General features: G+C 39.3%; 1 long non-coding RNA gene across 2 annotated transcripts in view; it reads left to right on the top strand.

The window, feature by feature from the left end:
- LOC110355777 (uncharacterized) overlaps positions 1-27,327 on the top strand; it is a 187,161-nt gene that overhangs the window by 114,223 nt on the left and 45,611 nt on the right. For both annotated transcript variants that reach the window (XR_010473878.1, XR_010473877.1), the window contains exon 2: positions 1,399-5,599. This is a non-coding gene — a long non-coding RNA (uncharacterized LOC110355777). The remainder of the gene's footprint in view (positions 1-1,398; positions 5,600-27,327) is intronic.

Genomic DNA, 27,327 nt, shown 5'->3' with positions numbered 1-27,327 from the left:
GGATCCAGTTGTGTTTTGTTTGTTTTCCCCTCCACCTACACCCACAGGGGCACACGGACTAAACAGTGGTCTAGCATCTCGCAACTACTGCAAAGTCAGACATACTGAACTCAATCCCCACCCTCAAGGATGTGTAACTGTTTCTCTACTAGACAGATTAGAGTGGAGTTCATCAGGGAGTTATTCTCACAAGTGTTAATTCCAACCTCATTTGCGCATTTATCCATAGAATAAATAAAACATGAACAGCAGCAATGTGAATATTTACCCAAGGTGTGTCTATCCTGAATTAAACAAACAAACAAAAAACCACAACACACACCACCCATGGCAGGGATGCTGTCTTATGCTAACCCAGCCAGTGAGATGTCCTGGTGACAGCAGGACAGCAGTCTTCCCGTAAGAGCATCTCCATTAGAGTTACAAACTTACTTTGTATGGGTGACCATCAGGTAATCACACTTACTAGTCCTTTTGGACTGCAGAACTGAATTTGAACAAGCAAGTGAGATTTCTTTGCCCGTCAACCAGTAGTTGTAGCAATTGTCCTAGGCATAGTTGTTCTAAATAAAATCACAGATGTTGAAGTCTTCCTCTGCTTTGCTGCTGGTAGCAGAACGCAGCTTGCTGCAGCTGATTTTCTGGTGCTTTCAAGCTGGTTTTGAAGGCCATATAAAAATAAGTTGTTTGTTTAACCTCAAGTAAGCACAGAAGAAGGAAGTCTTTTGCACAAATGGTGATGATCTTCAGTCCCTTTAATGTAGCAGAAAGGAGTCATAAAAGTCCCAGTTCTGCAGTGAAAGGATTCCTTTGATGTAGAGAATGTGGAATAAGCTTTGTAGACCTCTTCCAAACTCCAGTGCACAGTATGTGTGCTGAGGAGCAGGGCCCCTAGGTGGAGGTGGAGTCTAAGCAGCGTCCTGGCCCCTAGAATGACTGTGGGGACACTTGCGCAATGTATACAGTGCCTCTGCATGACCACAGTAACTTAGCAGACTCACTGGAGGATTCAGGGTAACTTGGGCTCCAGACATCAGGGAAATTGGTTAAGCCACTTTACACCTGAGTTTCCAATCCTCTTCCAAAAATTTCATATATATCAAAAATGATAAAGATTTTGGTGTCACCCACATTCGTGTAGCAATTGCAGTTCATTCATAGAGGAAATATTTCAGTATCAAATAGACTTCCAATGAGCTATGTTGCTTGTTTGTTTTTACAGTTTATTTAGGTTGTGTTCAGTGCAGCTATTCTGGGCTATTTATAATTGTTTTCATTCCTGGTTCTCATCTACTAGCTCTATGTTTCAAGTGAGTGGGAATGCATTCTATCTGTTGTTTCAAATAAAATATTTTTTACAAAATGGAGAGTGTGACATATTCTTTTCTAATCCCACAGGTAAAATCCAGCCTGTAAGAATGCAACTGCCCAGCCTTCCTTATTCTTGAAGCCACCTGCCCGAATGTTCCTTGAGCCAAGACCACATGGGCAAAGGGAAAACAATGAACTCATGGAGAAGTTCACAAGTGGCAGGTGACAAAATGTCCCAGATGTCTTACCAGTACACTGTAGACCAGGGCTCAGCTGGGCTGGGCCGTTCCCTCCTTCCCATTACTGGGGATTCAGATTAATCAGTCCTGGTTACATGACATGACCCCAACGTGAAAACAGCATGCAGGCCAGGAGACCCAGACCTCCTGAGAGGACTTTGGTCATATCTAAGAGAGCAGAAGAGTACTAGGGTTTTAATATGAATCATTACCATGTGTAGAATCTGATGAGATGTGTGTTTGTGGCTCAGTTCTGACCCTACCACCATTCACATTAATTTTTGGAAAGCTTTTCCTTTCATTTGCAAACCTTCAAGTTCTAAATGGCCTGCTGGCTGCAACTGGCCACTTCAGCTCCTATGAAGAGGTAGCTGCAAAAGCATGTATTTTCCACTTGCACAAGGACTCCAGCTTCCAACACGATGGGCACTTCTTTTTCCCCTCTGTCTTCTGCTTCTCCAACAGTAGAATGTTCCACAGAAATAACTTGGTCCATGTGAATTTCCATGGCACTCTTGAGCACAAACACCTTCCCTGAACTGATTGGCCATGGACCACATAAAGGGTATAGAGGGCATCCATCCCTGTGGTGGAAGGGATTGTTTCATAAGGATTAATGAGAAATAACCATTTAATCCCATAGAGAATGCGATGTAAAAATTCATGTACATTCCTGCTGCACAGTAATGGCCTTATTTCCAGAATCTGTAAGACAGCAGAATAAGTAACACACAACATCAAACCCTTTTTTATATTTTAGAAAATACACTGTTTACTGTCAGTGATAGAAAGGGCAAGAAGAAAAAATACCTTTGCCAAGCTGTGCTTCCTGGTATGTTCAGTGTATATTCAAGTGCTTCCTGGTATATTTAGAAACAACCAAATGACAGCAAAATACGGTTTGTAGTTAAGGTCCCTTATCAACACTTAGTCTGAGTGCAGAATAAGAAAATATGCAAGATTCTCCAATGAATAAATGAATATTTAACAAATCTGAATGAAGATAAATTGAGGAAATCCTTTTATAAAGACAAGCGAATACATCTTTATAACATAGGCAATAGCTCCACATTGCACATGACAAGGTGTGCTTTGTGTAATAGGGTGAATATGTACTGCTAACTCTGTGGAATACAGTTGAATTGCAAAAATATATTTTTAAATTTTCATAATGGATGAAGGCAGCATGTCTGAGGTTACTCACATTTTAGATTATTATTACTGAAGACTTTTTTTACATCATTAGTTTTTAATATAGATGTTGTTTGCTTCCACTTTACAATTTACTCTGGTTTAGAGACTGAATATACAACACGTGGTTGCATGGAACGCAGGTTCTGTAGAACTAAGCAGCTATGTTACTGAATTTTACACATATATCTAGTAGAAAAACAATTTTCTACATTCTTTATTAAACAGCCCATCTATTCCAGTCTCTTTCTGTGTAAAAAAAAAAAAAAAAACAACAACATAACAAAGTCAACATACAATTTTTTTATCTATCTATTAGGGCAAAGAAATTTTCTTTCTACACTGACATCAATAAAGATAAATATTGTTGGATTTTGCTACAAAGCTCTAATTGAGTGCTTCTCTTCACTTCTCCTTTACACCTCTCTATAGATTCACACATTTTTTTTCCAAAAGAGAGGAGCGTACAATGCTGCGGAGTTAGCATTACATTAAACTGTTGTATAAAGTTTGTCCACTAGGTGGTCCTTAAAGACGTATTTAAGAACATTGTTTCAGGTTTTAAGCCTTCATATTTAAACACATACAAATAAATGCAAATATCTATTTTAATGTCATGATTAGCAGCTATGGCTAAAATGACTGTAACTGTTTTGCTCCCTCCTCCCATATTCATTGTGTATTCATCAAAGATAAATAATCTGAGGAATATTTAATATAAGATTCTGCTGTGTGTGCAAGCCCCCAGACTTCTTTAAAAGCAGGTAATTCAAATGATTTCAGCGGGTTACTCACAGAAGCAAATCCTGTGTACATGAAGAAAATCTCAATTGTAGGTCATATACTCCATTTATATTCCAGGGATGCCAAACAATTGGAAGTGATGGATTTCATTTGCATTGTAGTGATGTTGTCAAAAGTAAAAAACAAACACAAAAATTAGCATTGGCATAGCTGTAAACAACAATTTATAGCACTGACAGGAAAATATTCACATTCCAAGCACAAAGCTCATTTTACTTTGAGATAGCTTGAGATTGAATCTGGGAATCTACTGTATGCCTAAATCTTCCAACAGAAGGTGGAATGTCATCAAAACTCGGCAGGTGTGGAGGCACTGTGAGGTGTTTGCAGCAAGTGACTTCTCTACACAACTAGATCTTGCAGAGCTTCTCATTCTTCTGTTTGCTATTCCCAAACTTGAAAGAAACATCTTCACTACAGATGGCACATGCAACTGAAGAAAACTTCATTCCATGAATGTCGTGGAACAGAAGACATTTTAACACATCCACAACCAAAAAAACCTGAGATGTATCAACAGCAAGGAACATTTTTCTCACACCCTTGAGCATTAAGGATGACAGAATTCAAAGAAATATAGTAATTTACACCTGCTGAACAGGCAATGATTTTGAGAACTGGATAAAAATATTGTCTGTCTGTCACATATGCCAAATGATCTTGGTATTAAACTTTCTCATTATACAGTAGACACATTTTGCAAGAGTTTAGAAATAAAATGTAAGAAACTTTTCAAACATTTTAAAAAGTTATATGCTATGATGACGAGAAACTATGAGTCCAAGAAATAGATCTGCAGCCATTATGGGCCTTTTTTATTACGTTGCTATAGTTTTTCAGTGTGGTAACGGTAAATTTCTCAATACATTGTACTAATTTCCATATTCATTTTCGACTTAGCTCTCATTTCTAGTGTGTAAAGTATGATTCCATTAGTCTTCATTGATTCATAGAAAATGTACCGTGGACTGTGTCTTTTTGTTAATGAAAGGAAAAATAAGAATGAAGTTATAGAATGTAATGAGGTTTAGAAATGAGTTTGCTTCATCTTATAGCAGTTCTGATACAAATTATTACAAGATTGGCAATTCTGAGCTGTATATTGCTTGTAATACAAACCATACCTAATGAAAAAATGATGTAATCAAAAACTGTAGAGAGACAGGGGACTCGGTGTTCCTCTCCTTGTGAGCAAGGCTTCTTGCTATAAACTAGTGAATTTATGTTGGTATTAAAGAAGTTACCACTGTAACAAAGAAATTACTATGTTATTCACAGAGTAAGAACAAGGAGAGAACAGGTATTTCCCTTGTTGCTTCTTCTAATATCAACTGAGTTTAAAAGTTCAGTCTGGTTAAAATATTTTCCCAAAGTACTTCACAAACTGGAAGAGGGAAATCACTGCTTGCTCCAGTGACCTTTTGATAGTCCAAACCAGCTGTTTGATGGGCCATAGAAGTTTAAGTATTTGGGGGTACAAGCACACCGTGTGATCCTGTGGGCAAAGTTTAGGTTGGAAGAATTGTTTAAATTACCATGGAGTCAAGATTAAAACCTTCATAGGAATTACAGAAGATACTAAGTTTCATAATTTGTAGTTTATGATAAATGAGTGTTTAAAAGAAAACACGTAAGAACTGGGCAAAAAATTGAAAAAGGTAAATCCAAGAAAACCAGTTTAAAGTTTTGGTGTCCTGGTAAAACATATTAAAAGCAAAAGTGTCATAGTAAAGAGAAAAAAGACACAAGCCAAAGGAAGAATAAACAAAAATGCTTTCCCCCGTTTCTCCCTGCAACAGTGGCAATACCCTATTTGTTCAAATCTTTATGTAGTACAAACAAATACAGCCTCTAATACAACAGTCTTTTCACATTAAGCTTCTGAACAGGGAATTATCCTCCTACTCCAGCTTCTAATTTCCTCTTCCTGTCCCATATATAAAACAGCTGGGTGCGGTTGTCTGATGAGATCAGCTGCCTTGGTCTCTCAAGCTATTTTACCCCTTCCTGCCTGTTGCATGAGCTCTGCTCAATGTAGGAAAAAAAGGAGGGAGGTGAGTAGTTTTTGGTCTGGATTTTTTTTCCATGGGTGTTTTAATGTCTATGTTTCTAAGGTTCTCAGAAGTCAAATGAGCACTGTATTTGTTCCATCAGAAAAAAATGGAAATACAGTAAGGAAGGAACAACAACTCAAGAGGTGATTAAAAGGAAGCCTGGAGCTGAAGCTACAAGAAGGATCTTTGTAACTTGCTTTCTTTTAGAGTGAGACAAAGCTGCTTCAGTTAGATGTAGAAAGTAGGATTTTCAGCTGAGTTGCAAAAGGAAGAGAGCTATGGGGAATTTCAGCTGTAAAAATTAAACTTTGTCTGAATGTGAAAATGAGAGGTCAAGGTAAAGACAATCCTCTCCGATTTATGGCATAAAGAGGCTGGTAATCATGTGCAGTAGTTCATTGTGATTTAGTTGGTCGTAAGTACTTCAGACAGAGGAAGATGGAAGACTATACTGAAGCTATGCTGGGCTTTAGCTGTGGGCCACATATCCATTGGGTTTTAGTGATGCTAAATAAAGATTCCTGCTGTGAACATGAGGAGTCAGTAAACAAGTCTTTAGTCTTGAAAAGAGGCTGAAATATGGTAAAGGATAATGTAATTTGGATGTGGTACAGAGCAGAAGTTGTATATAAAACTGGGGAAAAGAATGGGAGAGTCCTTCTAAAGGATGAGTTGAAGAAATAAGGTGATTGGGATATGATGATGTCAATGAAATTAGGGTTGTCATGAGGTAAATATTTATTTGAACACATACACTGGAAAGTTCAAAATAATAATGGAGGGAATTAAAATGAAATAAGTGGCAGTGTGTTTTGTCGAGGGAACAATCACTTGACACTCTAATGACAGCATCTTTCTTGAAAGATGTGAGGAGGAAAGCCATACCAGAGAGGATCTTAGCTGGAAGTGGTGTGAAAAAACCTCTGTGATGGTAATGACAGTGCAGAGTGAGCTTGGCGATGGAAGAGATCAGTTGTATTTCTGTGTGGTTGTTTTTGTATTTGTGTGTTTTCGGAGGAAGAAATGGTTCCATATTTCCATTTTAAGAGAAAAAGAGTCCAGCAGGAGCCTGAGGGGGAAGTTTGGAAGGTGGTCATGGTCTGGCTGGAGGAAAACAGATGAGAAACTTATGCACCTGCAGTAGAGACTCTGTGGAAGAGGCTTGGGGCAATCACTGAGACAGAGGTAAACTAAGAGGAAGACCAAGTCATGCTGTGTCAAGCTTCTTTTGAGAGGTTGTCACAGTCTTGTGCAGTGGAAAGGGAAGTAGAGAAAGGCGAAGATGATGTGAATTAAGGCCACTACAGCCTGCAGTCCAGATACTTAATTGTGCTGGGAGAGGTGTTCTGCTGGGACGAGACCAGAAGAGGGAAGAACAGGTTTCTGGTGGGAAGAGTCATTCTGGTTGCAGGCTTTTGCCAGAGACATTCTTGAGCACAAAAGCAGGGGTGGAGGAAGCAGATGGTTGAGGGACTTAGCAAAATGGACAAAAATGTTGAGGCACAGCAGAGTTAGAAGAGGGGAAAGGAGGGAGCAGCACGTTGTGAGAATCACCAGCAGTGGAGGGGAATGCTTGGGAGATGTGGAGTTGCCTGCCATTTGCTGATCCTAGTCAAGCCCTGCCTTCAAGAAATGTGGATTAGTAAGTGAGGAGGAGGCATCCAGGTACAACAAAGCAACCTAGTGGCACAAAATAATCAGAATTGGAAGGGTAATTTTATAGCTGTCAGTGCAACCCATTACATCGGCAGTGAAGACCCACGTTAGGGGGTGTGGGGAGAGATGGAATCCTGAGAACGCTGTTTCATTCCTGTGCTTCTGAGAAGGCTCCCATTGCCTGGGCCTGCAAATGAGGCCAAGAGAAGACAAGGAAGTCCTGGCAGCTGCAGGCAGGGCAGAAAGTAAAACAGAATGGCCACTTTAAAAAAAATTATTTTTAAAAGCTCATACAAGAGCATCCTGTTTTCCTTGGGGGAAGATAGTTATTCTTGCACCTAGCAAAGCATCCAACTGAGACAGGCTGCCCTAAATGTGGGGAAAGCTAAATACGGTTGGAGCTGATTTGTTTACCTCTACAAAATTGGAGAAAAATGGTCTCAAATGACATCATGCAACTGTTCTTCACATTTTTTTCCTATGTTTCACAACATGATGGTATTTCTTAGCAGCATGTTTCCCATTGAACATGGATTCCCATTTTATGAACTCTCCCTCATTTTAGTAAGAGAAACATGATTTGGAAAGAGTTTTTAGCAGAAAAGCTAGCTCTGTGAAACACATCTGTAAACATTCAACTCTGTTTCACACAAGGGAGTTTCATCTGTGAATGCTGTGTCTAGGAGTCAACTGCAGAGATGAGGCAGGATATTCTTAGCACCTATTTATAGAAGAATGTATAAAATACTATAAACTCCACCACATGTGATCAAAGCCACATGACCCAAATACTAAACTATTCATGTGAGCCCATGCAAACAGCAGAAGCAAAACAAACAGCTTAAAAACCAATATAATTGAACAGGAAAGCACCATCAGGAAACAAGTCCTGTGTCATTTAATGTTTTATGCAGCGCAAACGTGACACCTTATTCCTTTGGTTGTGAGACATTAATCAAGCTTACTGCCACACTTGGAAGGATAATGCTATCGAAGGAGAGAAACCTTTTGTATATTCACTTTGTATTCTTTAAGAACTGCAGACCAAAGTAATGAATGGCATCCTAGACCATTTTTCACATAAGGAGCCAGTGTGTCGTACAAGATTTCTTCTTCCATACCACACTGTCCTTCCATGTTATGCTGCTTGTTTTTCAGTACCAGGATATCCTTTATTATGTGGGGTTTTTTTAAAAATATTACTTTGGGGCAAAAGACTGGCTTTGCTGAGCTGCACTGCTGTTAGCATTTCATATTACAGAAGCAGCTCTAATAGCATACAATGTAAGCATTGTAAATCCCCTTTCTTTCTGACGTTGCCTGTGCCTTCCTGAGAAGTGTGAAAATTCCTGATGACTCATAGCGGAGCTGTGAAAAGCCCTGGTTTTGCTGCTTGAGAGTAGTTGTGAGGGATCTGACCAAGTGTCACATCAGATTGGACAGAAAAATGTTTGTTCTATTGACCTGTTCTGGTGGCTATGATTTGTAAAGGGCATAGGTGGGGCAAATGCAAGACACTTATGATTCTGGTTCTCAAATGCTTCAGCTGTGATGAGGTATGTCTTTGCAAATTCCTTTTCTGTTCTCACCATCCCACTCTCCAGTGTATGTGCTCTTCTTCCTCAGTCCCCACCCTCCTTTTTTGGCACAGCCAGTTCTAAGGCTGGAAACTCACCAGTGCTGATGTGAGGATGTCTCTGCTATCAAAGTTTTGAATAAAGCACGATGTGATCCATTATCTGTTTTCACATATCCATGTCGAGATCAGTCATACAATGTCATTGCAAAGCTTTGTAGAATAGTTGCCGGCGGACATGGGCCGTAGCCTTGCCTGACCTTGGCATTGCAAACAAGGAGAATAACTGAAGCTTGTCTCTTGCTTTAGTCTGGTGAGCTTAAGCACAGGCTTGTCCAGTTGGTTTGTGTGCTGGGCAAGTTAGTATGACAGCATAGATTCAGGCTTTAAATACAGCTGAGACCAGGGTGCCTCTGGGTCCTCCCTACTTACATGTTTTTCATATGGTATGGCTTCTTCAGTGGGGAACTCCCCCAAAAGAGATATATGGTCTGACACTTAGCAGAGTGGCAGGCAGGCCTGCAGGGTCTGCTAAAACATTTGTGGGAGTCTGGAAGCACTTTAGAGGCTGATAGATAAGAAGTTAGAAACATCTGAAGTTTTGAGGAGGAAAACAAGATTTATGGTGACTATGAAGAGCAGGAAATCGAAACTGTTAAGAAATCAGCTTCAGGTCATCATAAAGTTCTGATCCCTAGTTTCACATTAAGGAACAGAATACTACTAGAAAATCCTGCCTGTGGTAATAAATAAAATTAATAATTAGCTACTATATACTGCTTTTCATCTGTAGATCACAGTGATAAGAAGAACGCAGTGAAAGTCTAATTTATTGCAGCTAAATAGTTGACTGTTAAACATTTCTTTTTGTGGGATTGTAAATTCTACCTGTTGACATAAGCTCAATCTTAGCTGCTTTCTGGACTGGATTGCTTTATCGTTTAGAATTAACTCCTTGCAGACATTTTCAAGAGTTATTGTTTCTTGCAAGTGTATTATGAAAAGGGGAAATCCCAAAGGAGAAAAAGAGAAATAAATTGGCAAAAGACTTTGGCAGTAATTGTAGCCACGGCCACATTTATTGTTATACAAATCAATTAGGACCATATTTTGTAAGTCTTAAATGAGGAAAACTGCCATTTTTTTACTGCAAAACTTGGTCCTAGAATATGTGATCTTTTAACCACATCATTTGTCTACCACTAGAGGAAACACTTTCTGCAGTAGACTCTCAAAATGTGAGATCATATTGCAAGGTGCACCTACTGTACATCTTTTCAATATAAGTAATAAAATTCTGAAGTGCTTGTTGGAATAAAATACTAGAGAAAGTTTTTGTATTATTTAAAGGCTTTGGAATTTGTCCTATACTTAACCACAGGTTTTGGCCATAACTCTGGAAAATTATTAATAATTTGATGATCCCTTGTTGTCCCAGCTGATGACCTTTCCACTGAGCTTGGGCTTCCTGCAATGAAGAGCAAGTTTGACAAGTTATTTACAGTTGTCCAAAATTGGTTGCCCAAATTTTTGGTGATTGTTGCAACATACATTTATAAATATTTTAATACCTAATGCACGTGTCCAATTTACTACAGAGAGTTAGTGCAAGTATGAAGAAGGCACTTGGACAATGTGTTTACTGTATTTTGAGAGAAATGCAAAGAATATGCTTTGGTGTAGGTTGGTTTGTTTGAACCATTAGTACGGATGTATGTCCCTAAATGTGGCTGGAAGCTACACTTGGAAGCAGGCTAGAACCCATGTGCTTAGACATGTCTGATGGCTCAGTGTGATCACAGGAAAGGGGCTGGTAACCCTTAGCTGTTGAATCTTTTCTTTAGAGAATTGTAGAAAAAAGGAGGCAGATGGAAGCATGGGTTCAAATCTTTGATTTATCCAAGCCGCTGGTATTTTTGCCAGACTTCTTTTTCAAGTCTGATGAGAGTCATATGAAGAAGTATATGTACTTTTTAAGTTACATATGACATGGATACTGACTTGTGACAATGCTTACGTTTATTGTGGCCTTGAACTAAAGCCAACCAGATGTTTTTTGAAAGTTTGGATACAAATGCTAACTTTGAACCCCCAAGTCATCATTAGTGCAAAAAAAGGTGTGTTAATTGTACTTTGTACAAGGACTTAAAAAAAATTAGCGAAATTTCCCCTGCTACTCAGTGAGGTCATCCTGGCAACCAAAATAATGGGACAACAAACACCCAGTTTCCCTTTTTAGGAAAGGATGAGCTGGAATGGGTGAGGGTGCCAAGGATCTCAAGGGGAAGCAGCAGGTCTATTGCTAGCATGAAACAAGGACTGCAGGAGGAGGTGCAGCTTTGGTGATCTATTTTTGGGAGAGGGTGAAGGGGAACTTCTAAAAATAGTAAAGTATGATCGTCCAGTACTGGCGTTTGTTACCCTCACCCACTTGAATTCAGCTTTCAAGATTTATTATATCACTCTTAAATCTCTTGGAGTCATTACAGTCTTGCCTTTCATCTAGTCTGTATATAAATAATTGATCATCATAAGGATTGAAAACTGTGGAAATGAAGACAGCTTAACACAGATATTCTTTATGACATCAATTACAGGAGGAATCATTTGATGAGAACAGAGAATATTTCAAATGGTACAATAATGCTAGCTCTTAAAATTACTTTGTATTTGAAATGAAATGTGTACACTGATTGGTTCTGTTGCTGGTTTATGGAGAAAGTATATTATGGGTCAATGAAAAAGATGGTTAATTATCTGCATGCAGGGCTTGCTTCACCCTTCCTCTTCTTCTCTTTTACGCTAGTGTAACTGTTGAAGTCAGCTCTGTACAAATGGCGTAATTCAGTGGTGAATCAGGCCTGTATTTTGTAAGCAGTTTATTGCAAGCATTTGCAGTACTGAGAGGAAACGTTCAGGCGTGTTCACTGCTGAGATTTAAACTCCCTGAGCATGGATTCTGTTGGCAGCAGTTGTGCACTGTGCCGGGGTGTCGCAGGGTTGAACGCTGAGTACTACAACAGTAGCTGAGCACGTTCGTTGTATTAAAACCTGGTAACATGCTAAAATCCTGTAAACAGCATCATTAAGCATACTGAAAGGAAGTCAAGCTTCAAGTGACTTTTTGTTTTAATTTTTTTGTTGGATAATTAATGTAGTGTTGACTGGTGAATTTATATATTGGGCTTGACTGGAGAGGACACTTCCTCTCCCTTTTGTAGCTGCCATGTTGATATTTTGTGTTGTTCCACTGTTCATCCATGTGCACACAATAGGTGGTTTGGACGAATGTTTCTTGGCCTGATATAATATTTTATTGTAGTGTCTTAGTTTGACAAAGTATCTGCCTTTCTCTCTTTCACAAGTAAGCTGGCATCAGACACAGAATATCATCAAACCGCTGCTTCCAGATAGGGTTTGAATGGCCATGAAAGACCATTGCCACTCCCAATTTAAAGTGATGCTTGTGTGGCCAGGGAAGAAGATATTGACATCACTGAGAGGCACGAAAAATGAGCCACCACTAAATGTGAGCAGGTTCAGCAGGGAAGACTCCAGTGCTTGCTATGTATTTAGTTCCTTTACAAAGTATTTATTGTGGATTGGTTTTTTAGAATTCTACTTCTTTCGTATCTTAATGGTGATCACACCTAGCAACAGCTGGAAGAACATATGTATTGCATATTGACTCTGTTAATTATGCTTGTTTGAAATCTTATATCCTAATATAATAAGACTGTTTTTGCAGAAGCTTTTGTGACCTTGTTACAGATAGCATACCATTGTAGGTAAAAAAAGTCAATAACAGTGAAACATCCATACAGCCAGACGTGGAGAATGAGTTGACATGTATTTTCAAGATATTAAGTTAGGAGGGCTGGGCATGTATGGAATCAAAAAGACAGAGGATAAGGGAACTTTGCAGGACAAAGAGCAGTTCAGAGACACTGGGCAGCAGAATAGATTGCTTGAACTGGCTGGAAAGAAAACTGTGCTACTGTTGTGCAGTAGCAGTCATTTTGAATGTCACTTGCACATTGGCCAGGCCAGGCTTGCACAAGTCACAATCTGAATAAATTTCCAGATTTTGGTACCAATCAATTGCATTTAGGTGGTTCTTAATTGTAATTTTACATAAAGTGAAATGAGTTTGATTAATGATAGGGTTTCATTTTCAAGAATTTGTGATTGCTTTAAGTTAATGGGAACCACAAAGTGTAATACAATATCTTGTTGATTTAGACAGTAGTTTGTTTTCTGTATTTCTTCATTTGAGAGACACTCAGGTATGAAGAACAGATGTGCAGATGTTAGCCTCGTGTGTAGTGTGCCCAGAGGGAGAAGCGTAGGTCAGGGATGATTTTTAAAACAGATTTCTTCTAAGGTGGGTTGTAGTACCTTTAGGGGTTGTCTTTCTAAAACTTCTAGGTGACATTTCTAAATTGCTGCTGAGAAAACAAGCCCTTCCATCTCCATAATATCAAAAGGAAGCTGTGCCTAAGAAGTTAATGTAAGATCTGTTCCCACTGCTGACAGATGTAATTTTTGTTTGCTGTTTTGTAAAATGTTCAAAGTTGGTTTTCCATTGCAAATCATAGCAGTGTCATCTGGGAAAAGAGGTATAACGCTTTTAAAGTTGTTTCATCACCATTACTGACTTCTGCAACTAAAAGTGTGAAGTTAGATGTGAGAAAGCTATAATATGTTCAATTGATTATGAATAGTGGTGGACATTCATATTCTAAGGACATATACATGAAGATGTTTGAAGGAAGGAAGCAGACTTTGTCTATGCAAATTCGAGGAGAAATATCTGGTGACCCTGAATACCGAACCTTTTCAGCCATTCACTTCAGCAGCTAAGTTTAATTGTAGTAATGCAGCCTTTTAATGTCCTTTAGTTATTTTTAACTCTGGATCCGTATTCACTTTATAAATCATAGCATTATTTTATCAATTGCTTTGGTGTACATGAGCCCAAATCACAGACTGGGACACTAGTTAGGTGTCCATTACATTCAATTCTGTGCCTATGGGACGAAACCAGAAATTTTGCCTGTAACCAGGACTGCATGCTAGTGTGATGCTGTTACAGGCTGTACAGCTCTGCTGCCTGGGACTGCATGCAGTCCTGGGTAGAGCCACTGAAGGTCTATCAGTCATGGAAAATTTGCTCCATCTTAAAACAATTATTAGCTGACACACCCAAGGTGGGTTTCATGTCATCAGTTTCAGCTGCCTGCAGTTTATTGTCCTGGAACATGTTCTGAAATGGAGGGATGAACTAGGGGCACCCCAGCATGCCTTGATCTCTCCATTAATGCTAAATGGAGGAAGGACAGCCAGCTCAGGTGGGACTTCTGTAACCACTAGGCAGCTGAAATTAGGTGAACTTCACCCTGCCTTGGTAAAAGGGGACCAGACTGCTGTTATTAGTTCATACTCACCTTTTCTTCCAAGCGTCCAGCTTGTTTCAGACCCATCCTACCTCCAGTGACTGATTGCTTTCCTCTCCCCACTTAATACTTCAGTGAATTACTTGTCTGGCTTACTGTGCAGCTTCCATCCTCCTGGAACCCATGGGTTTTCAGGCAGGAGGGTATTTGTAGCAAGAAGCTGTTACTGCTCAATATTTTCCTCAGCAGCAATTCCCCAACTTCTTTTCTCTGCAGGAGAACGGCCTGAAGCCACAAATTTCCGTGTCGGGTGACTGTATTGGCTACGTAGGCTTTCTTTGCCACAACCTATATATTTTTTCTCCCTCATCTGTATTAAAATATATATATTTTTTTAAAGTGGGGGCAGTTATGGGTATAGTCCACTTCACAAGGATGTTGTAGGCAAAAACTATCGATGTTTGGTGGGTACTTGGAAAGCCTGTGCAATTATAAACTTTGGCACTAATGTAATATTCGTTGAGAGCTTCTGAAGTTGAACAACATAATTCTGTCAACAGCTTTTGCATTTAGAAAGGTATGATCCACCACTTAATTCTTATATTAAGTTAATTCAACAAAATATTTAATAGTTAACAAAGTATTTAATATTAATTTATTGATTGAACTTTTTGACCTATTGGGCTAATAAGAACTTTCTCTTCAGCCAGCTCTTACAGCCCAGATTGTCTAGATAGACACATAAACATGTAACTAATGTTCCTGTAAAGAGGCAAGCTGAAGTACCTCCATGGCAGAACTTTCAGAATTGTTCCACTTGCTTCAGTTCCTTTCCCATTAAAAACATTGGAAAAACCTGTTCTTGACATCAAGGGGAGCAAGGTTAAACTAGCACAGAATGTTTTGAAAATTCCAAACTAGTAATTTAATCTTTGTATTTAACCATAATGACACTTGCAATTTTTTTTTTTTCCAAAGCTGCACTCAAAATAAACGATGTGTTAGTCCCTAATAAATGGTCCTGGGTAAGATCATGTACTATGCTTTCTTTGATAAGTCATTTGTTTCTTATGGTGAGTTTCTGATTCGTCTCTCTCCCCAGTATGCTGTTTTAACATTTTTCTCCCTTCTAGGAGTTTGTATAAACCCTGAAACTTGCTGTGTTTCTGTTCAGCAACATGTGCATCTGTGTGTAACAACATGAAGAGGATAACCTCAGACTTACTAGCATGGTTGTCTTCAGATTGAAAAATCCTTTCTGTAGGTTCATTTCTTAGAATCAGCTTTCTGATTTCTTGCTTATTAAATCATGCAGTGTTTAGGAAATAGGCTCCCGGGCTGTCAGTCAGAACTCTAAAGCCTTTCACAGACCATAAATTCACATTCCAATAGTTAGAAACAGAAAACACTATTGCAATGGTTGTAAAACTCTCTCTCTGATGATTGTATGTTGTACTGCATCAGCAAATCAGAAAAAGAGATGGTTGGGATACTGTTGTCAACATCTTTTTGCTCGGAATTTCCCTCGAGCCAGTGACTGAGCTTATGATGATGATTTGTAGTATCTGTTATCACCTTTCATCAAACTCTGAGGAGAAAGTATATGCAGGATATTCCAGATGTGAGTCTGGTACATGTGCTCTGAGGAATCCGTGTTTCCTCTGATTGTTAGTGAAGGACAGTGGTGGTGCTATTGCTTGTTGCATTATTTGTTGTACTAATGACCATATCCAAATGACTTCTGTTAATGTGCTGTAATTTATAACTCTTTTGGGATAGAGCATTCATCTTTTTGGTAATTCTTACTGCTGTTTTGTGCTTTACAACACTGTAGATTAGAAGCTGCAGAAATTACTCTGCAGAAGAGTAAATTTCCTTCTTTTAACTGTGATCTGAGATTCCACAGCTTTTCCTTTACATTTTTACTTATTACTCTTATAATAGTTCTCATTAGCATACTAACTTCTGCAATGTCCTGGTTAACAATATTAATATTATTTTCTCGGCATGTTTCTCAATTAAGTTTCTGGCCCATTTATTAAAAGCAGAAGGATTTTATATCCAGAATTAAATCTGCAACAGGTCAAGGTTGTGGTTTGGATTTTTTTCCCCTCTGTAACTGCTGCTATGGAATGATATATATCACTTCTGGTTTTGAATATTCATTCATGAGTCATTCAGGCTTCTCTTATACCTCAGCCACAGAAGAATATCCATACCTGAGTTGTAGGAGCATTGACAATCTATTGGAAACAATAGAAATGGCCCATCCTGCTGTATTTTGGGGGATTTTTCTGTACTCAGTTCAGAAGCCTTTATGACGGTTTTTTTTGTTTGTTTTAGTGCTGATCTTCTGCCTTTGAAAGCTTCTGTAGCTTTCCTATTGAGCCATTTGTGCAGAGAGGGTTTGGACTGCATTTTCCTCGAGGTCTTTGTGACACACATTACCTAAGCTTCTAGTAGAGTGTATTTGATGCCTGTCAGGCTTTCTGTAGACTTCTTGGCTTTTGAACTAACCATTTGAGGTTTTGGAGGGCAGAGTGTGTGCTGGTTTTTATTTTTTTATAACTGCTTATTTTTTAAACTTCTTTCCTTGAAATTGGATAGCCGTGAACTAGATTTATTTAGCCTTCTCTCTCTTTCTAGTTTTAAGCTGTAGTGTATGATGATCACTAATGCAGAACACCTCTCCCATTAATAGCTGTTGTCCTGTGCACCAGCTGAGGCCAACTCCAATGTGGTTTTTTTAAGTCACAAGCATTTGTGTGTCCAATAAGTTAGATTTCTGTATCTTAATGAAGCACTAACTCAGTCTGGTAAGGTTAATTGTAGTCTCTCTGAATTTGTACCTGATCTAAATTTGCAGCTTCTCCAATTTCATGAAGCTTTTTCTGAGCCTGTGATTCTGGCATTGCTGTAAACAGAGGGTTGGTGGCACAGCTATGCTGTTATTATTGTCTACACATTTTACCCACAAGGATTCATTGTGCTTTTTTTTTTTCTCCATTATATTTTTATACTGTGCCACTGTATAATATCCTTGACATACAGTGCCTCTCCCTGACCTGTGTATCCTTTTCCATTTTTCCTATCAAGTGGGTAATACCACATCTCATTAGTTTTCCTCCTTCCCTCACTCCAAGAAGCCTATTACAACAGCATTGTCATTTGGTATCAAACATTTTAGCTCCCTCTCTAACTTTTTAGGCTTCTGGCATTAATGCAGAAGTACTTCCAAGTATTGGCCTCACACCACTGCTTACAGTTGTCTGTGCAACTCTGCTGGCACAGCTGGCTGTGTGCTGCTTGCTTTCCTCCTGACTCTTCCAAAAAAACAGTGCACTTTAGTTAATGATCACCTCATAGATTGCAACTGTCTGAACTGAGTGCTCCTGCCCCTGCTGGCTTGTTCCTTGCTTCTAGGTTTGATGTTTCTCAGGGCCTGTTTCAGTTTTCCATAGTGATGTGCTGGGTTTTATGAACAGGCAGCCCATCCATCCTGCACCAGTTTTTCCTGTTCCGAGTGGCTCCCTGGTTCTCAGCATAGCTAAATTCCTGCTGTCTACACTGTCATCTCCTCCATGCTCTGGCACTCTGGGTCTCTTGTCTTTTGGGCCTTGTACATGGCTTTTTAGAGGATATTACTATGGAAGTCCTGTCCAGCTCCTTTTCAGTAGTCTGATTTTTAATCTTCACACACAACCCTTTTTTATCACAGCACCAAAGTGGACAGTGACTCTAGTCTTTTCCCCTCCAACCTGGGTATTTGGGAAAACTCCTACATTTTCACCTGACAGACATTAGCATGGGGTCTTCTTGGACATCAGAAACCCAGATACCTGTGCTGGAAAAAATAATGTCCTTCTAGTCAACTCTTCCTGTCTTTGACAATTCTTTCTTGTGCAGAAGCATCCTGAGCCTGGGAGGACACAGTGACAAAGACTTACACTGTGGATTAAGAAGACAACACTGAGTCACAACTTGTATCAGGCTCATGACCAATATGAGGGTCAATTTTACAGTCACTAATTTCAGAAACATCCTGTATAAGCTTGTCAGTTCAGCTAATATTGCAACACCACCAGATAATAATAGTAGTTTATGTTTGCACTGACGAGAGGCTCATGCCCAGATTACCAGGCACTAGCCTTGGGGGATGCCTTCCAATTAACCCAGGCTCGTGGCTGACAGTGTTGCAGAGAAGTCACTGGCGCAGGGACTTTGTTTGTCACTAGCCAGCCTGTCCTGGCTGGGGAAAGCAGCAGCAACAGCAGGCTTGAAGGAAAGACATATTCAGGGGATCTGTGCAGGAAAGTAGTTTTCACCACTGCCAAAGGGTACTGAGGAGGAAAGTGTTTTTAAAAAGATGTTTCAAAGAACAAGAAGACAGTGAAATTGTCCTGGTAGGAGCATTTTTGGTAAAATTCTGGTGAGTCTGTCCAAGGCAGATGAAGAAAAGAAAAGAAAAGTAGAGGGATAAAGCTGGACAACCTGCTTTGAGAGGGAAAGAAAAGAAGAAAAAAAAAAAAAGGAAAAAAAAGTCAGAGTCACTTGGAATGAAAAATGTATTTTCATTGCTAACATAGGATTTTTTTTAATTTACTTTGAAAACTTCTGTCCTTGGCCATACTGGAAGAAGAAAACACAAAACCTCTGAAGAGATTTGAAAGCAATGTGAATATTTCAGGTTTTCATTAGAGAGGAGAGTTTCCAAAGACAAAAGGGCTTTCAGAACCTAAACACCTTCCATGCTTCAGTAAACCAACCTGAGTTCTTGCCTGACAGCTGAAAGATATTCCCTGTGGGTCCTTTATGCTCCTGTCTGCAAAGTGATTGAGTAAATATGCAGCAACAAGGAACATTCTTATAGCCTGTGCCTGGCATTTGCTGGCTGATATTTTTAACTTCAGGCAGATACAGTTCAATAATGTTGCTTGCACAGCTTGGCAGTATTCACCAAATGCAGAAATGACTTCAATAATACACCTTGCTGCATCTTCAGTTTTTAGCAGTGGTCATGTTACATTTTAAGTTTGAAGAACTTGAGTGTGGACTTCTGGGAGGGTGTTAAATTGCTAGTGGGGCTCTGGATAAGAAGTCTGTTCCTGGAGACAGTGGTGAAACACTGGAACTGTAAAGTTTCCCCAAAGAGCTGATAAGGATTCTTTAGGTAAGGTGGCAGGAGATCAGAATTCAGAAACTTTTCTGCTTTGAAGAGGGAGACACTTTTTCACACTACACAGGTATAAGTTTTCATGGTTTCTGGGTCTTCGACAAGCCATGTGAGTTCACCCGACTGAGGGCCAGCGGGCTGGTGGACAGCTTGGTGGGTGGCAGGGCCAGAGAGGTGGCCTCCAGGTTCTAGGGACAGACTGAACAGGACCTTTCATTTCTTCCCCTCTGTGGATGGTTTGATCATGTTTTGAGTGTGACATCTCCTGACGCTGCCTCATTTTGGCCTCAGCTATTTTTAGCTGATACATTAGTGATATTATTAAATCCATTAATATAGTGATTACATTTTTTAAGTAAAAATTCAAACTAGCCAATAATGTGTGCATGTTTTTCTTAATATTAATTTTCACATAGCTGGATTTGCTTGCCACAGGGATGTCTTGTGATTGTGTTTGGGTGAAGAAATGGACAATGATGCCAGAAACTGAAAGGAAGACTTATTGCAATATCATAAACTGTAAAGAATTTAGGTTTTGACCAGCTCTGTAGTAATGTGTTACACATTTCCTGTGTGGGTTGATGTTTGTGCTAAAACCTTTCACTTTCTCTGAATATTTTCATGGATTTACAGCAATTACTCAACTATTTACAAGGAACAAAATGCGACCCCCATTAATCATAACTAATCAAGTTCAGCATGTTCAGTCATAAAATGCTCAGTCACTGTTTTCACTACTTTCATCTTTATTCATATTTTCCAAGTTAGTCATGATTCATAAATTAATATTTATGGCTACCACGTGCTGGTGTCTGTGAGCTTTTCTTTTTTTCTTTTTTTAAATAGACATTTGGTTTAACTGGTATGTAGCCTGGAGAGATGACCCACTCCAAGCTAAAACTGCTGTCTTTCTGGGAAATGAATGTTCATGCAAATTACAGGACTGACAGCTCCTGGAGACTATAGTTCTTTACCTATAGGAGGGGGCAGAAAAGTAGGGCGGAAGGGGCTTGTGCTGTGTCTTGTCAGTGAACCTCAGCTCTGCTTTGCAGGGTCAATAGAAACACACAGCCTTCAGGTTACCAGAACGTAGTCACCTCAAACTGACCAGATAGTGTGGTGCAGTTTTTTAACTTTTTGAAGTCATTTGATAATGGACAACTGATGGTAAAGGACTCACTTCTGATGCTTTTCCCTTTAGCAATTGTTAAGATACAGTAGGAACTTTAAATGCAACCAGTGAATTTGTCACTACTGTCTAGTGACTGGCTCCACTGGTGGTTTGAGACCTGCACGGCGCTGAACAAGAGAGGCATGCTGTGCTCTGGTGTGTACTTGAAGAAAGGTCGTTAAGAGCTGAAATGTCAACAGTGACCCCATGCACCTGTAATAAATGTAAGGTTTGTAATTAGTAGTGTGGTTTCTCAGAGGGCTACAGATATACTAAGATTAATTTTCACTATGGTGTGCCCAAAGTTCTTGTCTAACATAAGGCAACCAGTTAATGTCAGGAGAGACTATCAAGTTACAGCATGTCTGGCTTGATGACAGAGCTGGAGACTCTTAAGATCCTTGTGGCAGCAAATGTCTTTCCATATGTTTTTCTGGAGCTTACCACACCCTACAAGTGCAGAACAGAATACCTGTGGAATCACACCTCTGTTGTACGTGTCTCCTTGTTCCTCTGTTTCGTTATGCGTCAAACTTACTACACTAACCAATATTTGCAGGGTAAAATAATGCCAAATTACATTTGTGTATTTATATATTTTATTTGTAGTGCAGTAGGTGCCAGAAAGGTAGCCAGTGAGCACCAGACTGCAAAAATGCACGCACCGAGGAACTCTTCTGCCTCTCTGTTTCAGGCTTTCCTCCTGCTTGGAAAGGCAGGTGGCTCTGGGTTAATATAAAGAATCCACAGATGAGGGTAACTGACACTGGAGCACACTTTAGGCAAAAAAGCATTTCAAAAGATATCATAAAGCACGTCTAGACTGGAATTTGTAGTTGAAAGGAAAAACTATTATCCTTTGGGTTGAAAAGTAACCCATAGCTTTAGGCACTAGTGATTTTTGATAAATGGCCTGGTCTTCCCTCTCCCTGGTGTGGGAGGTAGTTGGTTTCCACTGTAAACCTGGACTGTAGACAGTTTGCTTTATCGTAATTGTAGCAAAGGCAGCATAGCCTAATGCAACAGAGAAAAGAAGGAGCTTTTGAAAATGTCTTCCTTGTGTTTATTTGTAGAAATAATCTGAAATAACAATATAGCACTTCAAACTTGAAACTCTCAATACATTTATTAACATACAGGATCTTTTTTCTCTTATGAAGTACTTGTGTTTTCGTGGAATATATATTAGCATGATTTTTGGCATGTTATAAATGTGACATTGTTATCGTATATGAACTGTTTTGGTCAAGAGCCATGTTAACTGCCCCATCAATTACACTTCTAAATGCCTGTCAAATTTAAAAAAATGCAGCTCTAGGCCCCTTAGGGTTTTTCCTTTTTTTAGGCAAAGACTTTTTTGTTTTCACTCACTACTTTTGATCTCCTTATCATTCTGGAAATTTTCTTGCTTGGGTTTCATTGCGGAGGGGGGTGGGGGTGAGTTTTTGTATTTTTAATGAGAGAAATAGCTTTGTGTGGGAAGCAAAAGGAGTATTGTAAAATCCAAAACTCCTTGGGATACTGAAAGAGTCGGGCATTTAAAATTTCTTATGTTTTACTATTGTGAAGGCAGCATTTAATGTGTTATGTAGAGTAGCAAAGTTGCAAAGGTAATTGCTAGTATATCTTATTCTGCATGTTAAAAAAATGCTTACCATACTGTGCAGCGTATCTGTTAGCAAATGTTGCCATTTCAGCCATGTCAGGTATATACGTTTGCATATAATTTCTCCTTAGTATATTTTTGAGTTGAACTTTTTCTGAGAGCATAAGACAAAATATCTATGCCACTTCAGAACACACAGGTACTTAATTCTGCATGTTCAGTAGACCAAACATTATTGAAATGAATGTGGTGGAACACAGCTGGAGTTAAATGAACTATTGTTCTCACAGGGTATGCTAGATTAAAAACCACAAAAAAGAAAAAAGTTTAAAATCCTATGTTTTTTTAATGGCTCCAACTACAAGCAGCTGGTAAACATATGATGGTTCCCCCCCCCCCCCCGCACACAGAGATCTTATAGAAGTGAGTTTCACATTGATTCAGCCGTGTCTTTCTAAGGGTTCCTGCTGGCACATCGTTCTGAAGGAAGGGAGGGTGGGGGAGGCTGGCTCAGCACCAGTGCAGAGACAGTGCATAGTGATGGGGAGCAAGGCACACCCAGGGCAAGCTCAAAGCTTGTCCCCAGCCTCTGATGGGCAGGTGTGCAAACAGGTACCTGATGAGGGCTCTCTGCAGCATTGCCAAGTGTTCCCTCCCTCCCAGATGTGCTACCAGTAGATGGGAAGAGCTCAGTGATTCCTTTTCTATGTGTACTGCAATACTTTGTAACTCTGACACTGAAGGACTATACAACTGTGTGAGAACCTCATGTAGTCCTGAGAGCCATTCTGTAACATTATTTGGCTTACACATATTTTATTATGTTTGGCTGTTGGTGAGAGTCAGATGAAAATTATTTCCAGATTACAGTAAAGGAACTTCAAACATAATAATTGTTGTTAGATCATTGACCATATTAAAATAAAATTTTAAAAGGCTATACATCAATGTTCTGAGGAAACGGGTTAAAGAAAAAAAGTGTTGCATTATTGGCCTAAAGATACCGTTGAACCTTGGGAAAATATTTGTGCCACGTTTCTTATGACACTAACATCATGGAGGATATAAACCAGTCATTGGCACTCTCTCAAGAAACACATCACTGTAATTCATTATAACAATACCACTGTGATATTTGTTCATAATATTTATGAAAGCTAGGCTATGAAAACAGTGTGCACTGACTGTCAGTGGTGATGTATCATTCTTTAAAAGAGAATATACATGACAAAATGTTTTAAATGAACTCTAAAAATATACTGGCGAGTTAAAACAATTTGGCTGGTTTTGTACTTCATGCCAGGAGAGGCTTCCCAGGATATGCTTCTGGATGACCTTTTTGAGGACATATATCAAATAGTCATGTCTTTATTATGGTCCCAGTCAGTCTTCAATAGTAATGATGAATGTTGTGTAGTGTACATAGTCATTACAGCTCTGTGTAATACTCTGCTCAGTTTCCAGTTGCTGTCTTTTCTATGGAAAACAGAGCTGCCTGTGTCATGTCAACCTCATAAACCCAACTTTTACCCACAATGTGTTCCTAGTGACATAAAGCTTTATCTGAGCTGGCAGGGGTCGGGGGGGTGGTACAGATGCTGGGAGCCCTGGGGGGAGGCTTCTGCTCTGCTTCTCCAGTTGTGTCTGTGCCCAGCAGTGTCTGGGGGAGCAGTCTGGCTCTTGTGAGTATAGAGTCTTTACAAGCCCTCACAGCTTCCAGTAGCGTGCTGGGATTTGCTGCAGTTCTGACGTCAGTGTCAGTTGGGATTTCTGGGCACTGAATAGAGAAGCACACTTCTTTTATTGGTGAGTGGTCCTGATGACATGCGATTTTTCCATCTTCCCCATTAGCATTGTGTCGAACACAAGTAGCATGAATGTTCTGACATTTGTTGCAACCAGGCATGGGCTTAGTCCAGTTCCTGATAAGGTCACCAGTCCTAGATCAGCTCAAACACAAGAGTAGGCTGCAGCTCGAAGGTGCTGAGCCTCGGCTGAGCATCAGTGGCAGACAGAGCACAGGTTGTTTCCCACTTCACGAAGAGCTGGGAGATTTCACAGCAGCTTTGGAATGTAGTTTACTAGGAAGGGAAGTAGGAACCCCAACCTCTGTCTTTTCTCTGTCTTTCCAGGAAAGCTTTCTACTCTGTCCACTCAAGTTCACTTCTCCCAAATTGCTTGGTTATTTGCTGTGACGGGGTGAGAAGGGAGAGATTAAAAGCAAAAGGGAAGACAGTTGCCTCTTACCACCGCGCACAAAGGCTCCAAACAGAATTCAAGCTTGTGTCTAGCAAAAAAAGTGTGCAAGTCTAAAATGACTTTTTAAGCTCCCTTTCCTGGATTCACTACCCTTTGCATGATTGCTCAGATTTGAGAACAATAAATACCATCACTGTAGGAAGCCCAAGACTTTAATTGTGTGCATGCACAGCTATTTATGAATCATCCATTTTTACTTAGCCACTTCCATCTAAGGTAATTGGCTCAGTTTAATAATGAAGTAGCCTCTCCAGAAGTCCTCTGCCAAATCAGCTTATTGTTCGGGGCGGGAGGGGCAGGGGAAGGAATCTCAGTGCTGTTTTCTGAATGTCTTTTTTTTAAAACAGATTTAGAAAAAATAAGATGCCACACTAGACTTAATGTGCTGTAGTTAAGGGCTACAGGTTAAAAACATAAGAATGGAAAGAGGAAAAAAAAATGGCAAACTGAGAGGGAATAAACAGTAGGAAAAAAACACTAAGAGACCACAGGTGACAGGAACGGAGAAGAGACGCTTATGTAGTGCTTTGTGGAAAAGAATATGTTCTACCTTGTACCTTTTGCTCTTCTCTTTCACTCTACCTCTTTCCATCCCTCTTTATTTATACCTTATAATAACATATTATTTATGCTATCCATTTCATCTCATGGGCTTTGGGGCTCTGAAAGTGTAATAATTTTTTGCCACTTTTTTCCAGTTTAATTAAATCTCATGTTTATGCTTTTCCTTAAACTAACATAGCTCCCCGGCATGAAAATTTTCTACTCTCTTTCACTACTGAGTGCATTGTTTGTTTGGAAATGATACCAGAGATTAAGAATCAATGTTCAGGTACATGCATTTTAATCATATCAACGATGGTTCGTACTGGAATTGCACCTAAGCCAAAGATTACATCAGTGATTTTTACCTGATAATTTAGACATGTAATTGCAAGCACAAATAACTGTCCATACATATAATGAAGTTTCACCTGCAATGCTAGAATCAAGGCCAAGGTGAAGCTGGCCAGCAGCTGAGGCTGTACCCTTGCGATTTTATTGGTCTGGAGGAAATACGTGGTATTGCTCCAGATCAGGGAAGTCAAACTCAAGATTGCTACTAGTAGTAAGGAGCTGCTAGCAAATCTTTCTGGTTGAAATTGTCAGCATCCTTGAAAGAAAAATTAAAAATGTAAACCAGTACGCATTTGGTAGCAATTTAGTTCCCATTTGAGCTTTAATCAAGAAAAGCTAGTAATCAGTATGTCAAAGTTAGTAATGAGTTTGGTCGGAATAATTAATAGAAAATATGATATTTAGATTAAGTGTAGAAAGTCAAAGAAGGATTTAAAAGCAGGATGTAGATTTAAAAGACTGAATGGTTGCTTAGTATTTGCATACAAGTCACATGAAAATTCACATGTTGGATGTTTGGTAAATAGAGAATATATAAAGTAACAAGATGTGGAAACTTGTGAATATATTTGTCAAGCACGCTAAAAACACCCTGCAGCTGATATTTTGTGGTCAGCCCTGCTCTTGACCCAAAATTTCAAAGAACAACCAACAACATTGCAGTATCATCCAGTCTGAACTTTAACTCCAGTCTCAGTTTTAACCTCTAGAACAACACTAATCTATTGCTAGGCATGGTTTTCTCAGTCCATTTCTAATATTGATCTCAGTGATACATGCATTGTATTTTTTGCAAAGCAGAGGGATGAGGATTTTTTTAATGTAAGTGTTGTATAAATAACTGAGGCTGTGAAAAGTACCTGCATGTCAGCTCTGTTCAGTGGAGTAAAACTCAATGTTGCTGTTTATTCTGAGTATCAACAAACATTTGGAATAACACATACTTGTTAAAATAAAAAAGGGGGAGTCTGGCTTATGCAGGATTTTACTGTCAAATGGCATACATAGCTCTGATCCACTAGAACATCTAGGCATGCAGAAATAACCAGTTTCTTAGGGAGTGTGTTGTAAGCCATATTGTTCTAGAAATCTTCTGGCCTGCAGGAATTGATGACTTCTTTTCCAGATTCCAAGTCAGAGGAAGTTTATTTTGTGAAAGGGGAGAGTCATGTTACTTTCAAGCTTCATGTTTTCAAATCACTTCTCCTCCAATGACTTTGACCAGTCATGAACTGTGTAGACAGAAAAAAGCAAGTTGTGTGTGGTTCTTCACCTCCATCCATTCTATTTCTGGATGTTCTTGTCTTTTCTAACCTCTACAATAACTTATAACATTTCTTCATTAAACACCCTACTTTCCTAAATGGCAAATTGTATTTCCATGACCTCTTCTGTATTAAGTGCGAAGAATAGAAATAAATGTTTTCCAGCCAAATTAGAGTGCTCCGTCTCAAGCTGAATTTTAATAAATGCCTACAGTTCATAATTGATACTTCCAAGATGGTCTCAAAGAATTTAAAACAATCTAGAATTTAATAGCAATCAACAGAATCAAGACAAAGTGAAACTACTACACTGAACTTACTGAAAAGCAGAGTTTAAACTGATGCTGCATCTTATTCATTTTGACAGCTGCAAATTCACATTAAAGATAGCAGAGACCAAAAGGCAGCAACTAGAAGAGGAAATGCTAATTTGTTACTTACGGAGAAACAACTCTGAAGTTAAGCTTTTCAGTTAAAATTATGAAATACTCTGCATTTCCAAGGTACCTTTGATCCACAGAATCCTCAAAGCACTTTCTGAATTTTAAGTACAGTCTTAATTTTCTACCATAGCAGGTGATCGGCAGGTGTCTCTGGAGTAGAAATGTAGCGGACATCACTCAATAGCAACCCTACGCAAAGACATCATGAACATTTATTTTTTTGAGGCAAATGGCATGAAAAGGTTATCGCTGAAGCGTGTGTCCTCATCATGCTATGCTGCTTGTG

Source organism: Columba livia, chromosome 7 (assembly GCF_036013475.1).
Source record: "Columba livia isolate bColLiv1 breed racing homer chromosome 7, bColLiv1.pat.W.v2, whole genome shotgun sequence".
Taxonomy (NCBI): domain Eukaryota; kingdom Metazoa; phylum Chordata; class Aves; order Columbiformes; family Columbidae; genus Columba; species Columba livia.
Note: the sequence above shows the minus strand (reverse complement) of the source record. Positions and strands in the feature narration are given on the sequence as shown.